Consider the following 15,517-nt stretch of genomic DNA (forward strand, 5'->3'; position numbering starts at 1 on the left):
AGGTGGCGGTGAGAGGCCATGTAGGAGTACATGGTGGGTTGTCTTGTTGGGACCGTCCTTAAGAACTAAGTTCTGTGTAAGTTGTCCAATGACTAGTTACTACCACACATTGGGCTCTGGGCGCTCCAAGCTCTCTCGACTTATTAGCCAACTTGATCTCTGTCCAGGAGTTGCAAATAGTTTCTTGTGTTTGTAGGTAGTGTTAGTAGTCTACCAAGTGGCACCCAGCCAGGTGGGCTTGGGACAGACTAGGCACAGTGGCACGGTGTACCAAGTGGCACCCGGATGGTGGGCTTGGGTACCCTGCTCACATCATTTGGGGCCGTGAGCGACACCCCGGCCGGATCTCCTTGCGGATGGAACCCGAATAGGCGATAAACCTAGATGAGAGATTTGTGTGGTTAGTCAGTTCGTCGCCGACACCCTCGCCAGGCTTCCGCTTGAAGGTTGCCGAGGTACATGACATGTACATGGCGGTAAGTGGCGAGAGCGTGTGTGAAGAAGTACACCCCTGCAGGGTTATCATAATCTATTCGAATAGCCGTGTCCTCGGTTATGGACTTCTTGAATGCTTACGTGGTACATAGACAACTTGAAATGGATACTCTAAAATGCTCAAGACAAGTGTGAGTGCTATGGATGGCTTTCTCATAAGAAGACGAGGATGAACCCATAGTAGTGTATTGATGTGGTGATTAGTGGACTCGTGTGCGCTGCCTCACCTCAAAGAAGTTTCTCGTTGTCGTAGAACAGGATAGCCACTGAGTCAAAGCTGGCTTGCTGCAACTAAACCCCACATTACCTTCTTGATACAAATGCATGTATGATAGGATCTGATGTAAGTCTTGCTGAGTACCTTTGTACTCAAGTTTGCTTTATTTATGTTTTGCAGGTGAGACATCTGTCTCACTAGTAGTACCGCTTGGACTTTGACGAGTAGCTTGTTACCTCAGCTACGATCTTGTAACCTTGGGAGGGACTTGTAGATAGTCAGGCCTCTTAGCCCTTTTCTTTTGTAGTTGTCTGTACTCAGATATGTAATGCTTCCGTTGCTTGTATGCTCTAAATGATGGGTCATGTGACCCCTGTTTATATTTAATGCTATGTGGCTCTTCTGGGCCTTTATCTATATGAGTTGCGTTATGTTGTGATGCCATGTTGTACAACACATACTTGCATGTTATGCGTACGTGTGACGTGTATTGCTATGTGTGGGATCCGACAATCTAGTTGTTTATCCTTGGCAGCCTCTCTTATGGGGAAATGTAGTCTAGTGCTTCTTTGAGCCATAGTAGTCCGCTACAGCCCGGTTCACCGGAGTCCTGCTAGCCCAGCACTACTGCTCAGGACACTTAACTGGCCGGCATGTGTTTCATTTCGTTCCTGTGTCTGTCCCTTCGGGGAAATGTCACGCGGTGACCTCCGGAGTCCTGCCTAGCCTGCTACAGCCCGGGTTCCTTGGAGTCCTGTTAGCCCAGTGCTACAGTCCGGATTCACACGCTGCTGACCGACATGCTCGATGTGAATCATGTATGCCTGTCCCCATAGGTTAGTGCCGCTTTGGGTTCACGACTAGCCATGTCGGCCCGGGTTCTCTGTCATATGGATGCTAGCGACACTATCATATACGTGAGCCAAAAGGCGCAAACGGTCCCGGGCCATGGTAAGGCGACACCCGTGGGAATACCGTGCGTGAGGCCGCAAAGTGATATGAGGTGTTACATGCTAGATCGGTGTGACTTAGAATCGGGGTCCTGACAATTATCCATCATCCATCATCAACCAGAACACTTGAAATCAAATTTGAAATGCATTTGGAGCAGACAGGGGACACAATGCAAGAGGAAGGAGGGAGGGGACAAAGGAGTGGCGGCTACCTCCTGACTGTGGTATTGCTGGGTGGAGCTACTGCTCCATGGAGGTACTGGCGGCGGGGCAGCGGAGGGTTCGGCCGCAGGAGCATGTCGGCAGCTTGGAATCCTACCTGTCGCGCGAGGCCAAGTGCCGCCGAGGCCGAAGCACTGTAGGGCAGTGGCGGGCTGACGCGCGTGGGGAGGGCCATCGGTGGGGGGAAAGGCCCGACATGCATGGGGAAGGGCCGGTGTGTTGGAAATATGCCCTAGAGGCAATAATAAAAGTATTATTATTATATTTCCTTGTTCATGATAATTGTCTTTTATTCATGCTATAACTGTATTATCCGGAAATCGTAATACACGTGTGAATACATAGACCACAATATGTCCCTAGTGAGCCTCTAGTTGACTAGCTCGTTGTGATCAACAAATAGTCATGGTTTCCTGGCTATGGACATTGGATGTCGTTGATAACGGGATCACATCATTAGGAGAATGATGTGATGGACAAGACCCAATCCTAAGACTAGCACAAAAGATCGTGTAGTTCATTTGCTAGAGCTTTGCCAATGTCAAGTATCTCTTCCTTCGACCATGAGAGCGTGTAACTCCTGGATACCGTAGGAGTGCTTTGGGTGTATCAAACGTCACAACGTAACTGGGTGACTATAAAGGTGCACTACAGGTATCTCCGAAAGTATCTATTGTTTTATGCGGATCGAGACTGGGATTTGTCACTCCGTGTAAACGGAGAGGTATCTCTGGGCCCACTCGGTAGGACATCATCATATGCGCAATGTGACCAAGGAGTTGATCACGGGATGATGTGTTACGGAACGAGTAAAGTGACTTGCCGGTAACGAGATTGAACAAGGTATTGGATACCGACGATCGAATCTCGGGCAAGTAACATACCGATAGACAAAGGGAATTGAATACGGGATTGATTAAGTCCTTGACATCGTGGTTCATCCGATGAGATCATCGTGGAACATGTGGGAGCCATCATGGGTATCCAGATCCCGCTGTTGGTTATTGACCGGAGAACGTCTCGGTCATGTCTACATGTCTCCCGAACCCGTAGGGTCTACACACTTAAGGTTCGATGACGCTAGGGTTATAAAGGAAGTTTGTATGTGGTTACCGAATGTTGTTCGGAGTCCCGGATGAGATCCCGGACGTCACGAGGAGTTCCGGAATGGTCCGGAGGTAAAGATTTATATATGGGAAGTCCTATTTTGGCCACCGGAAAATGTTCGGGATTTTTCGGTATTGTACCGGGAAGGTTCTAGAAGGTTCCGGAGTGGGGCCCACCTGCATGGGGGGACCCACATGGACGTGGGTAGTGGGGGCAAGGCCCCACACCCCTGGTCAAGGCGCACCAAGATCCCCCCTTAGAAGGAATAAGATCATATCCCGAAGGGATAAGATCAAGATCCCTAAAAAGGGGGGATAACAATCGGTGGGGAAGGAAATAATGAGATTTCTTTCCTCCCACCTTGGCCAACGCCCCAATGGACTTGGAGGGCAAGAAACCAGCCCCTCCACCCCTATATATAGTGGGGAGGCGCATGGGAGCTATAGACGAAGTTCTGGCGCAGCCCTCCCCCTCTCACAAGTACTCCTCCTCTCCCGCGGTGCTTGGCGAAGCCCTGCAGGATTGCCACGCTCCTCCACCACCACCACGCCGTTGTGCTGCTGCTGGATGGAGTCTTCCTCAACCTCTCCCTCTCTCCTTGCTGGATCAAGGCGTGGGAGACGTCACCGGGCTGTACGTGTGTTGAACGCGGAGGTGCCGTGCGTTCGGCACTTGGATCATCGGTGATTTGAATCACGACGAGTACGACTCCATCAACCCCGTTCACTTGAACGCTTCCGCTTAGCGATCTACAAGGGTATGTAGATGCACTCTCTTTCTACTCGTTGCTGGTCTCTCCATAGATAGATCTTGGTGACACGTAGGAAAATTTTGAATTTCTGCTACGTTCCCCAACAGTGGCATCATGAGCTAGGTCTATTGCGTAGATTCTTTGCACGAGTAGAACACAAAGTAGTTGTGGGCGTTGATGTTGTTCAATATGCTTACCGTTACTAGTCCAATCTTGTTTCGACGGTATTGTGGGATGAAGCGGCCCGGACCGACCTTACACGTACTCTTACGTGAGACAGGTTCCACCGATTGACATGCACTTGGTGCATAAGGTGGCTAGCGGGTGCCAGTCTCTCCCACTTTAGTCGGAACGGATTCGATGAAAAGGGTCCTTATGAAGGGTAAATAGCAATTGGCATATCACGTTGTGGTCTTGCGTAGGTAAGAAACGTTCTTGCTAGAAACCCATAGCAGCCACGTAAAACATGCAACAACAATTAGAGGACGTCTAACTTGTTTTTGCAGGGTATGCTATGTGATGTGATATGGCCAAGAAGAATGTGATGAATGATATGTGATGTATGAGATTGATCATGTTCTTGTAATAGGATTCACGACTTGCATGTCGATGAGTATGACAACCGGCAGGAGCCATAGGAGTTGTCTTTATTTATTGTATGACCTGCGTGTCATTGAAGAACGCCATGTAAACTACTTTACTTTATTGCTAAACGCGTTAGTCATAGAAGTAGAAGTAGTCGTTGGCGTGACAACTTCATGAAGACACGATGATGGAGATCATGATGATGGAGATCATGGTGTCGTGCCGGTGACGATGATGATCATGGAGCCCCGAAGATGAAGATCAAAAGGAGCAAAATGATATTGGCCATATCATGTCACTATTTGATTGCATGTGATGTTTATCATGTTTATGCATCTTGTTTGCTTAGGACGACGGTAGTAAATAAGATGATCCCTTACAAAATTTCAAGAAGTGTTCTCCCCTAACTGTGCACCGTTGCTACAGTTCGTCGCTTCTAAGCACCACGTGATGATCGGGTGTGATGGATTCTTACGTTCACATACAACGGGTGTAAGACAGTTTTACACAGCGAAAACACTTAGGGTTAACTTGACGAGCCTAGCATGTGCAGACATGGCCTCGGAACACGGAGACCGAAAGGTCGAGCATGAGTCGTATGGTAGATACGATCAACATGAAGATGTTCACCGATGATGACTAGTCCGTCTCACGTGATGATCGGACACGGCCTAGTTGACTCGGATCATGTGATCACTTAGATGACCAGAGGGATGTCTATCTGAGTGGGAGTTCATAAGATGAACTTAATTATCCTGAACATAGTCAAAAGACCTTTTGCAAATTATGTCGTAAGCTCGCGCTTTAGTTCTACTGTTTAGATATGTTCCTAGAGAAAATATAGTTGAAAGTTGATAGTAGCGATTATGCGACAGTAGAAAGCTTATGTCCTTAATGCACCGCTCAGTGTGCTGAACCCCAAACGTCGTTTGTGGATGTTGCGAACATCGGACATACACGTTTTGATAACTACGTGATAGTTCAGTTAAATGGTTTAGAGTAGAGGCACCAAAGACGTTTTCGAAACGTCGCGGAACATATGAGATGTTTCGAGGGCTGAAATTGGGATTTCAGGCTCGTGCCCACGTCAAGAGGTATAAGACCTCCGACGATTTTCTTAGCCTGCAAACTAAGGGAGAAAAGCTCAATCGTTGAGCTTGTGCTCAGATTGTCTGAGTGCAACAATCACTTGAATCGAGTGGGAGTTGATCCTCCAGATGAGATAGTGATGTTTCCCCAAAGTCATTGCCACCAAGCTGCTAGAGCTTCGTGATTAACTATAACATATCAGGGATAGATATGATGATCCTTGAAGTATTCATGATGTTTGACACCGCGAAAGTAGAAATCAAGAAGGAGCATCAATTGTTGATGGTTGGTGAAACCACTAGTTTCAAGAAGGGCAAGGGAACAAAGGGATACTTCATGAAACGGCAATTCAGCTGCTGCTCTAGTGAAGAAACCCAAGGTTGAACCCAAACCCGAGACTAAGTGCTTCTGTAATAAGGGGAACAACCACTGGAGCAGCATTACCCTAGATACTTGGTAGATGAGAAGGCTGGCAAGGTCGATAGAAGTATATTGGATATACATTATGTTAATGTGTACTTTACTAGTACTCCTAGTAGCACCAGGGTATTGGATACCGGTTCGGTTGCTAAGTGTTAGTAACTCGAAATAAAAGCTACGGAATAAACGGAGACTAGCTAAAGGTGAGCTGACGATATATGTTGGAAGTGTTTCCAAGGTTGATATGATCAAGCATCGCACGCTCCCTCTACCACCGAGATTGGTGTTTGCGTTGAGCATAGACATGATTGGATTATGTCTATCGCAATACGGTTATTCATTTAAGGAGAATAATGGTTACTCTATTTTTGAATAATACCTTCAATGGTCTTGCACCTAAAGGAATGGTTTATTGAATCTCGGTCGTAGTGATACACATTTTCATGCCAAAAGATATAAGATAGTAATGATAGTACCACTTACTTGTGGCACTGCCATGTAAGTCATAATGGTATAAAACGCATGAAGAAGCTCCATGTTGATGGATCTTTGGACTCACTCGTTTTTGAAAAGTTTGAGACATGCGAACCATGTCTATTGGTGTATATGCATGAAGAAACTCCATGCAAATGGATCGTTCGGACTCACTTGATTTTGAATCACTTGAGATATGCAAATCATACCACATGGGCAAGATGACTGAAAAGCCTCATTTTCAGTAAGATGGAACAAGATAGCAACTTGTTGGAAGTAACACATTTTGATGTGTGCAGTCGAATGAGTGCTGAGGCATGCAGTGAATATCATTATGTTCTTACTTCACAGATGATTCGAGTAAATGTTGAGTATATTTACTTGATGAAACACAAGTCTGAATTATTGAATGGTTCAAGTAATTTCAGAGTGAAGTAGCAGATCATTGTGACAAGAGGATAAAATGTCTATGATATGATCATAGAGATGAATATCTGAGTTACGAGTTTTGGCACACAATTAAGACATTGTGGAAATTGTTTCGCAATTAATACCGCCTGGAACACCATAATGTGATGGTGTGTCCGAACATCATAGTTGCACCCTATTGGATATGGTGCGTACCATGATGTCTCTTATCGAATTACCACTATCGTTCATGGGTTAGGCATTAGAGACAACCACATTCACTTTAAATAGGGCACCACGTAATTCCGATGAGATGACACCGTATGAATTATGGTTTAGAGAAACCTAAGTTGTCGTTTCTTAAAAGTTTGGGGCTGCGACGCTTATATGAAAAAGTTTCAGGTTGATAAGCTCGAACCCAAAGCGGATAAAATGCATCTTCATAGGAAACCCAAAACAGTTGGGTATACCTCCTAATTCAGATCCGAAAGCAATATGGATTGTTTCTAGAATCGGGTCCTTTCTCGAGGAAAAGTTTCTCTCGAAAGAATTGAGTGGGAGGATGGTGGAGACTTGATGAGGTTATTGAACCGTCTCTTCAACTAGTGTGTGACAGGGCACAGGGAGTTGTTCCTGTGGCACCTACACCAATTGAAGTGGAAGCTTATGATATTGATCATGAAACTTCGGATCAAGTCACTCCCAAACCTCGTAGGATGACAAGGATGCGTACTACTTCAGAGTGGTACGTAATCCTGTCTTGAAGGTCATGTTGCTAGACAACAATGAACCTACGAGCTATGGAGAAGCGATGGTGGGCCCGGATTCCGATAAATGGCTTGAGGCCATAAAATCCGAGAGAGGATCCATGTATGAAAACAAAGTGTAGACTTTGGCAGAACGGCTCGATGGTCGTAAGGCTAATGAGTACAGATGGATTTCAAAAGGAAGACGGACAATGATGGTAAATGTCACCATTAAGAAAGCTCGACTTGTCGTTAAGATGTTTTCCGACAAGTTCAAGGAGTTGACTACGATGAGATTTTCTCACTCGTAGCGATGCTAAGAGTCTGTTGGAATTATATTAGCGATTACTGCATTATTTATGAAATCTTGCAGATAGGATGTCAAAACATTGTTTCCTCGACGATTTTAATGAGGAAAGGTTGTATGTGATACAACCGGAAGGTTTTGTCAATCCCGAAAGATGCTAATAAGTATGCAAAGCTCCAGCAATCCTTCTAAGGACTGGAGTGAGCATCTCGGAGTTGGAATGTATGCTTTGATGATGATCAAAAATTTTGGGTTTGTACAAAGTTTATGAGAAACTTGTATTTCCAAAGAAGTGAGTGGGAGCACTATAGAATTTCTGATGAGTATATGTTGTTGACATATTGTTGATCAGAAATGACGTAGAATTTCTGGAAAGCATATAGGGTTATTTTGAAAGTGTTTTTCAATGGAAAGCCTGGATTAAGCTACTTGAACATTGAGCATCAAGATCTATAAGGATAGATCAAAATGCTTAATAATACTTTCAAATGAGCACATACCTTGACATGATCTTGAAGGTGTTCAAGATGGACCAGTCAAAGAAGGAGTTCTTGCCTGAGTTGTAAGGTACGAAGTTAAGACTTAAAGCTCGACCACGGCAGAATAGAGAGAAAGGACGAAGGTCGTCCCCTATGCTTAAGACGTAGGCTCTTCAGTATGCTATGCTGTGTACCGCACCTGAAGTGTGCCTTGCCATGAGTCAGTCAAGGGGTACAAGAGTGATCCAAGAATGGCTCACAGGACAGCGGTCAAAGTTATCCTTAGTAACTAGTGGACTAAGGAATTTTCTCGATTATGGAGGTGGTAAAAGAGTTCGTCGTAAAGGTTACGACGATGCAAGCTTGACACCTATCCGGATAGCTCTGAGTAGAGAGACCGGATACATATAATGGAGCAATAATTTAGAATAGCTCCAAGTAGAACAGTTGTTTGGAATAGCTCCAAATAGAGCGTGGTAGCTGCATCTAGGAGATGACATAGAGATTTGTAAAGCACACACGGATCTGAAAGGTTCAGACCCGTTGACTAAAACCTCTCTCACAAGCAACATGATCAAACATAAAACTCATTGAGTGTTAATCACATAGTGATGTGAACTAGACTACTGACTCTAGTAAACTCTTGGGTATTAGTCACATGGCGATGTGACCTGTGAGTGTTAATCACATGGCGATGTGAACTAGATTATTGACTCTAGTGCAAGTGGGAGACTGTTGGAAATATGCCCTAGAGGCAATAATAAAAGTATTATTATTATATTTCCTTGTTCATGATAATTGTCTTTTATTCATGCTATAACTGTATTATCCGGAAATCGTAATACACGTGTGAATACATAGACCACAATATGTCCCTAGTGAGCCTCTAGTTGACTAGCTCGTTGTGATCAACAGATAGTCATGGTTTCCTGGCTATGGACATTGGATGTCGTTGATAACGGGATCACATCATTAGGAGAATGATGTGATGGACAAGACCCAATCCTAAGACTAGCACAAAAGATCGTGTAGTTCATTTGCTAGAGCTTTGCCAATGTCAAGTATCTCTTCCTTCGACCATGAGAGCGTGTAACTCCTGGATACCGTAGGAGTGCTTTGGGTGTATCAAACGTCACAACGTAACTGGGTGACTATAAAGGTGCACTACAGGTATCTCCGAAAGTATCTATTGTTTTATGCGGATCGAGACTGGGATTTGTCACTCCGTGTAAACGGAGAGGTATCTCTGGGCCCACTCGGTAGGACATCATCATATGCGCAATGTGACCAAGGAGTTGATCACGGGATGATGTGTTACGGAACGAGTAAAGTGACTTGCCGGTAACGAGATTGAACAAGGTATTGGATACCGACGATCGAATCTCGGGCAAGTAACATACCGATAGACAAAGGGAATTGAATACGGGATTGATTAAGTCCTTGACATCGTGGTTCATCCGATGAGATCATCGTGGAACATGTGGGAGCCATCATGGGTATCCAGATCCCGCTGTTGGTTATTGACCGGAGAACGTCTCGGTCATGTCTACATGTCTCCCGAACCCGTAGGGTCTACACACTTAAGGTTCGATGACGCTAGGGTTATAAAGGAAGTTTGTATGTGGTTACCGAATGTTGTTCGGAGTCCCGGATGAGATCCCGGACGTCACGAGGAGTTCCGGAATGGTCCGGAGGTAAAGATTTATATATGGGAAGTCCTATTTTGGCCACCGGAAAATGTTCGGGATTTTTCGGTATTGTACCGGGAAGGTTCTAGAAGGTTCCGGAGTGGGGCCCACCTGCATGGGGGGACCCACATGGACGTGGGTAGTGGGGGCAAGGCCCCACACCCCTGGTCAAGGCGCACCAAGATCCCCCCTTAGAAGGAATAAGATCATATCCCGAAGGGATAAGATCAAGATCCCTAAAAAGGGGGGATAACAATCGGTGGGGAAGGAAATAATGAGATTTCTTTCCTCCCACCTTGGCCAACGCCCCAATGGACTTGGAGGGCAAGAAACCAGCCCCTCCACCCCTATATATAGTGGGGAGGCGCATGGGAGCAATAGACGAAGTTCTGGTGCAGCCCTCCCCCTCTCACAAGTACTCCTCTCCCGCGGTGCTTGGCGAAGCCCTCCAGGATTGCCACGCTCCTCCACCACCACCACGCCGTTGTGCTGCTGCTGGATGGAGTCTTCCTCAACCTCTCCCTCTCTCCTTGCTGGATCAAGGCGTGGGAGACGTCACCGGGCTGTACGTGTGTTGAACGCGGAGGTGCCGTCCGTTCGGCACTAGGATCATCGGTGATTTGAATCACGACGAGTACGACTCCATCAACCCCGTTCACTTGAACGCTTCCGCTTAGCGATCTACAAGGGTATGTAGATGCACTCTCTTTCTACTCGTTGCTGGTCTCTCCATAGATAGATCTTGGTGACACGTAGGAAAATTTTGAATTTCTGCTACGTTCCCCAACACGGTGGTAACAGGGAGAATGAGGGCCGACGCGCGCGACAGAGGATACATGTGTTTTAAAAGTAGCACGGGGGGAAGGGCCACACTACTACTATGCCCATTAGATGTAGCGCAGGCAACATATATACCCCACGCAGCTGCTACGCGGGGCCGGGTAGCTGGTCCCGTGTATCCAAAGTAGCAACGCGGGTATAAGAGGTTGTGCTACTGCTAATGGGCGTAGCATTAGCGCTGGCCCCGGCCCTAGTGGTACTACTGTGGCCAGCCCCTGGGGCATGCTGGGGACCACTTAGTAGTAGTGCGGGTGTGGTGGACCCGCGCTACTGCTAATGTCCACTTGTAGCACTGGACTTTACCCTGCGCTACTGCTAAGTGGTAGTAGCGCAGCCAATTTACCCCCCCCCCACCACCACCACCACTATTACATGCCTTCCTATATGTAACGCCCACGATGCGGCTATATCTCCCACGTGTCGAGGCACGACTTAGAGGCATAACCGCATGGTGGTTTTGTCATAAGAGGGGTAATCTTCACACAATCCCATGTACTGAATAAGAAAGGGATAAACAGTTGGCTTACAATTGCCACTTCACACAAATAATGTGTTAAACATACATCATCCAGAGTACAATCAAGGTCCGGCTACGGAACCAAAATAAAAGAAGATAACCCCAAATGCTAGATCCCCGATCATCCCAACTGGGCTCCACTACTGATCATCTGGAAATGAAACATAGTAACGACCAAGATCTTCATCGAGCTCCCACTTGAGCTCGGTTGCGTCACCTGCACTAGTATTATCGGCACCTGCAACTATTTGGAAGTATCCGTGAATCACGAGGACTCAGCAATCTCACACCCGTGAGATCAGGACTATTTAAGCATATTGGCAGGATAAGGTAATGAGGTGGAGCTACAGCAAGCGCTAAGCAAGTATGGTGCTAACATACACAAATAAGAGTAAGATGAGAAGCTACGCAACGGTCGTGAAGCTAGAAGTGATTAAGAAGTGATCCTGAAACTACTTACGCACAAACATAACTCCAAAACTGTGTTCACTTCCTGGACTCTGCCAAAAAGAGACCATCACGGCTACACACGCGGTTGGTGCATTTTAATTAAGTCAACTGTCAAGTTCTCTACAACCAGATATTAACAAATTCCCATCTGCCACATAACCGTGGGCACGGCTCTCGAAAGTTTATACCCTGCAGGGGTGTCCCAACTTAGCCCATCACAAGCTCTCAAGATCAACGAAGGATATTCCTTCTCCCGGAAAGACCTGATCAGTCTCGGAATCCTGGTTACAAGACATTTCGACAATGGTAAAACAAGACCAGCAAGGCCACCCGACTGTGCCGACAAATCCCGATAGGAGCTGCACATATCTCGTTCTTAGGGAACAACGGATGAGCAATCCGTACAACTAAAACCAGCCCTCAAGTTACCCCGAGGTGGCGCTGCAAAGGGCTCTTGTTTGGACCAACACTCAGAGGAGCACTGGCCCGGGGGGGTCAAAATAAAGATGACCCTCGGGAGCGTGACTCCCAAGGGAAAAAGGTATAGGTGGCAAATGTTAAAACCAAGGTCAAGCCTTGGTGGAGGAGTTTTATTCAAAGTGAACTATGAAGGGGTTCCCATAACCCCAACTGCGTTACGAACACAAAATCAAGGAACATAACACTGGTATGACGGAAACTAGGGCGGCAAGAGTGAAACAAGACACCAGGCATAAGGCCGAGCCTTCCACCCTTTACCAAGTATATAGATGCATTAAATTAAACAATAGATAATATGATATCCCAAAAATATCCATTTTCCAACATGAAACAACCTGCAAGACACCTGCAACTAGCACCGCTATAAGAGGGGCTGAGCAAAAGCGGTAACATAGCCAAACATCGGTTTGCTAGGAAGGTGGGTTAGAGGCTTGACATGGCAATATGGGAGGCATGATAAACAAGTCATAGGTAGCGCGACATAGCAGTAGAGCGAACAACTACCAAGCAAAGATAGAAGTGATATCGAGGGTATGGTCATCTTGCCTGAAATCCCGCTAGGAAGAAGACTGAACCCAAGAAGTTGATGAACCAACGTAGTAGAACGGATCCTCACAAACGCAACGTAACCGGAACTATCAAGGAGAAGCACAACCGGAAAGAAGCAAACAACATGGTAAACAACCATCACATAAACATGGCATGATGCACAATCAAGTATGATGCATGCCCGGTTTAATGAGGCATGGCATGGCAAAGTGCACAAACAACACTACAAGTTAAGAGGAGCTCAATATGCAATGATTTGCATATTGATGAAACACCACAAGACTTATTTAGTTCTCTCTCAGTTATGTACTTATCAATATTAAATGTTGTTAAACATGGCAAGAGGTGAACATATATAAACCAACTATCTAGGCAAGTTTAAATGAGGTCGAAAACAACAAACAACAATTCCGAAAAATCCCCATATGAATATTATGAATTTGGTATTGTTCTGCCCTAAACCATATTTTAGAGTTGTTAAACTTGCAAGATGAGTGCACCATGTCAATCTATGCATTTTTCTACCCCATTTACATATAAAGTTTATTTAAAATGGAGCTACATTAATTAGTTATGAAATAAATTATTTTAACATGACATTTGAGCAAATCTAAACAAACAGCAATTTATTTTTAACATGGATGAAAGTGCCATATTATGAAACTAGACGAAAATCTAACAATTTTTCATATATAAAACATTTTAATATGATGCATGGTTTATGAGTTATTAAATGCATGAAATGCAAGGGCTTTTCTGCAAAACAGTAAAACACTAGAATAATAACTAAAACGTTCCGCGGGGAAAAACATGACTCGGGCCGAATCAACAGGCTAGCCCAACAGATGCAAGGGCGCTAGAGGCTCACCATGGGCCTTGGCCCGGTCAGAGCAACGGGCTGGAGGAGGCTAGTTGCTAGGCCTCGCGCAGGACGCGACCCGCATGCGTGGACGAGGCCAGCGACGCAGATGGCGTCGTCCTCCTCCCGACGAGGATGAGCGGCGGCGGCTACAGGTGGGAGGAGGGTTAGGGTAGGTTTAGGGGCTAGGGATGCCCAAAATGGCAAGGTGGCTACTTAAATAGGAAGGGGCTAGGGTTTAGGTGGGTTTTGGGGGTTTTCGGACCCTCTGATCGAGATCGGACGCACCAGTCGAGAGGGAAGGGGTTAGATGGGCTAGGTAACGTGATGTGTAGACGAGTTGGGCTGAGAGGAGAGAAGAGAATAGCAGCCCGGCAACGGTTTTCGAAGACCGGAATCACCTTCTCGCTCGGCCTGGTGGCTACCTCGGACTCCTCCATCTAGCTGCTTCTCAGCTTCTAGGAGTTGCACCTCTTCAGAGATGTCAAGGTGAAGACCATGACGATCCTGACCCAAGGAGTGTCTTCCAGTGGCACATCGACAATGTAGAACCAATCCTTCTGCCGGTTTTAGTGGTCTCACAAACTCCCCCTTCAGGTATCTGGAGCTGGGGTCTTGCTGATGGCGGCACCTCTGACCTCGCATGTCTCAACGACGTTGGTCTGGAGGTTGACACCAAAGTATTTGCGCCAGAGCCCGAGGTACGGCTCGCAGTAGAGGAATGCCTCACACAACTTGACGTAGCATGAGATGTAAAACATGGAGTTTGGGGAGAGATGATGGAGTTGGAGGCGGTAAAAATGTAGAAGACCCTGAAAAGGGGGTGGGGGAGTCAAGACCGTGCACAAGAAACGGTACAAAACATACCCACTCATTGTCCTTGGCGTGGGGCTTGGGGGTTGTCTCGAACCAGGCAGCACCGTCCTTCGTGATGAGTGGCACGCACGCAAAGGAACACTCTCGCAGCAACAGGTACCCACTCTAGGAAAGCTACTCCATGTGGGCTTGGGTGACAATCGACGACCTCTACTTCCCCTTGGTAAGAGAGGGAGCCTTCTGCTTTGTCTTCGTTGTTGGCCCCTTGTTGGGGTTCAGTGCCTTGCCTTCCTTCTACATATTCCTCTCTTCGACCATAGGTCCGGCGATGGTTGCAGTGCGTGAAACTTCTTTTGGTGGCAGTGATTGGTAGAGAGCTAGGCATTGGATACAGGGTGCAAGGAACAAGATGATAGCTGGGGGATTGAGAGCGTAAAGTCTCTCCCCTTGCCACATCCCCCTTTTATAGGGTGGTGGAAATGTGAAGCGGCGACAAGGTAATGCCGCTGCGTGGCAACAAATCCCTCCCATTCCAATGATTTAGCGTTAATTACGCACATGAATAGAGAGGGATGCCATTAGTTATTGTGCGAGGATCGAGGCGCACGACCTTTCTTGATGGGACGTGGCCTTGGTGGATCCCTGGCCCACTCCAGCGTGCCACATTGACTGTCAGGTCAAGGACACCATGTGTCCAGATGGGACGCGGATAATACAGGTCCATCTTGTCAAAACTAGACCAGATAACCTTCACGGTGGGGCGCGGGAATCCTTCCCGCCCAAGTGGTTGGTTGCGCAGGAAATGTTTACAAAGGCTACAAACCGCCGGGTTACAAAAATCCTGGAGTACAATGGATGTGCATTAAGTCACCATCAGCCAAGGACCTCTGGCTTTTTAACTCCGGATTTACTTGTCAAACAGATAAGTTATTCACATCATTAATAGCCAAACTTGGTTGGATTTTCTTTATGGTACTGAATGATTGAGGCTTTCTTATCGGATTATATTATTCAAATCTTGAATAGACAGCTTGGCTGGATTTTTATTATGGTTATCAATAACTA

This window comes from Triticum aestivum, chromosome 3A (genome assembly GCF_018294505.1).
Source record: "Triticum aestivum cultivar Chinese Spring chromosome 3A, IWGSC CS RefSeq v2.1, whole genome shotgun sequence".
NCBI classification, from domain to species: Eukaryota; Viridiplantae; Streptophyta; class Magnoliopsida; order Poales; family Poaceae; genus Triticum; species Triticum aestivum.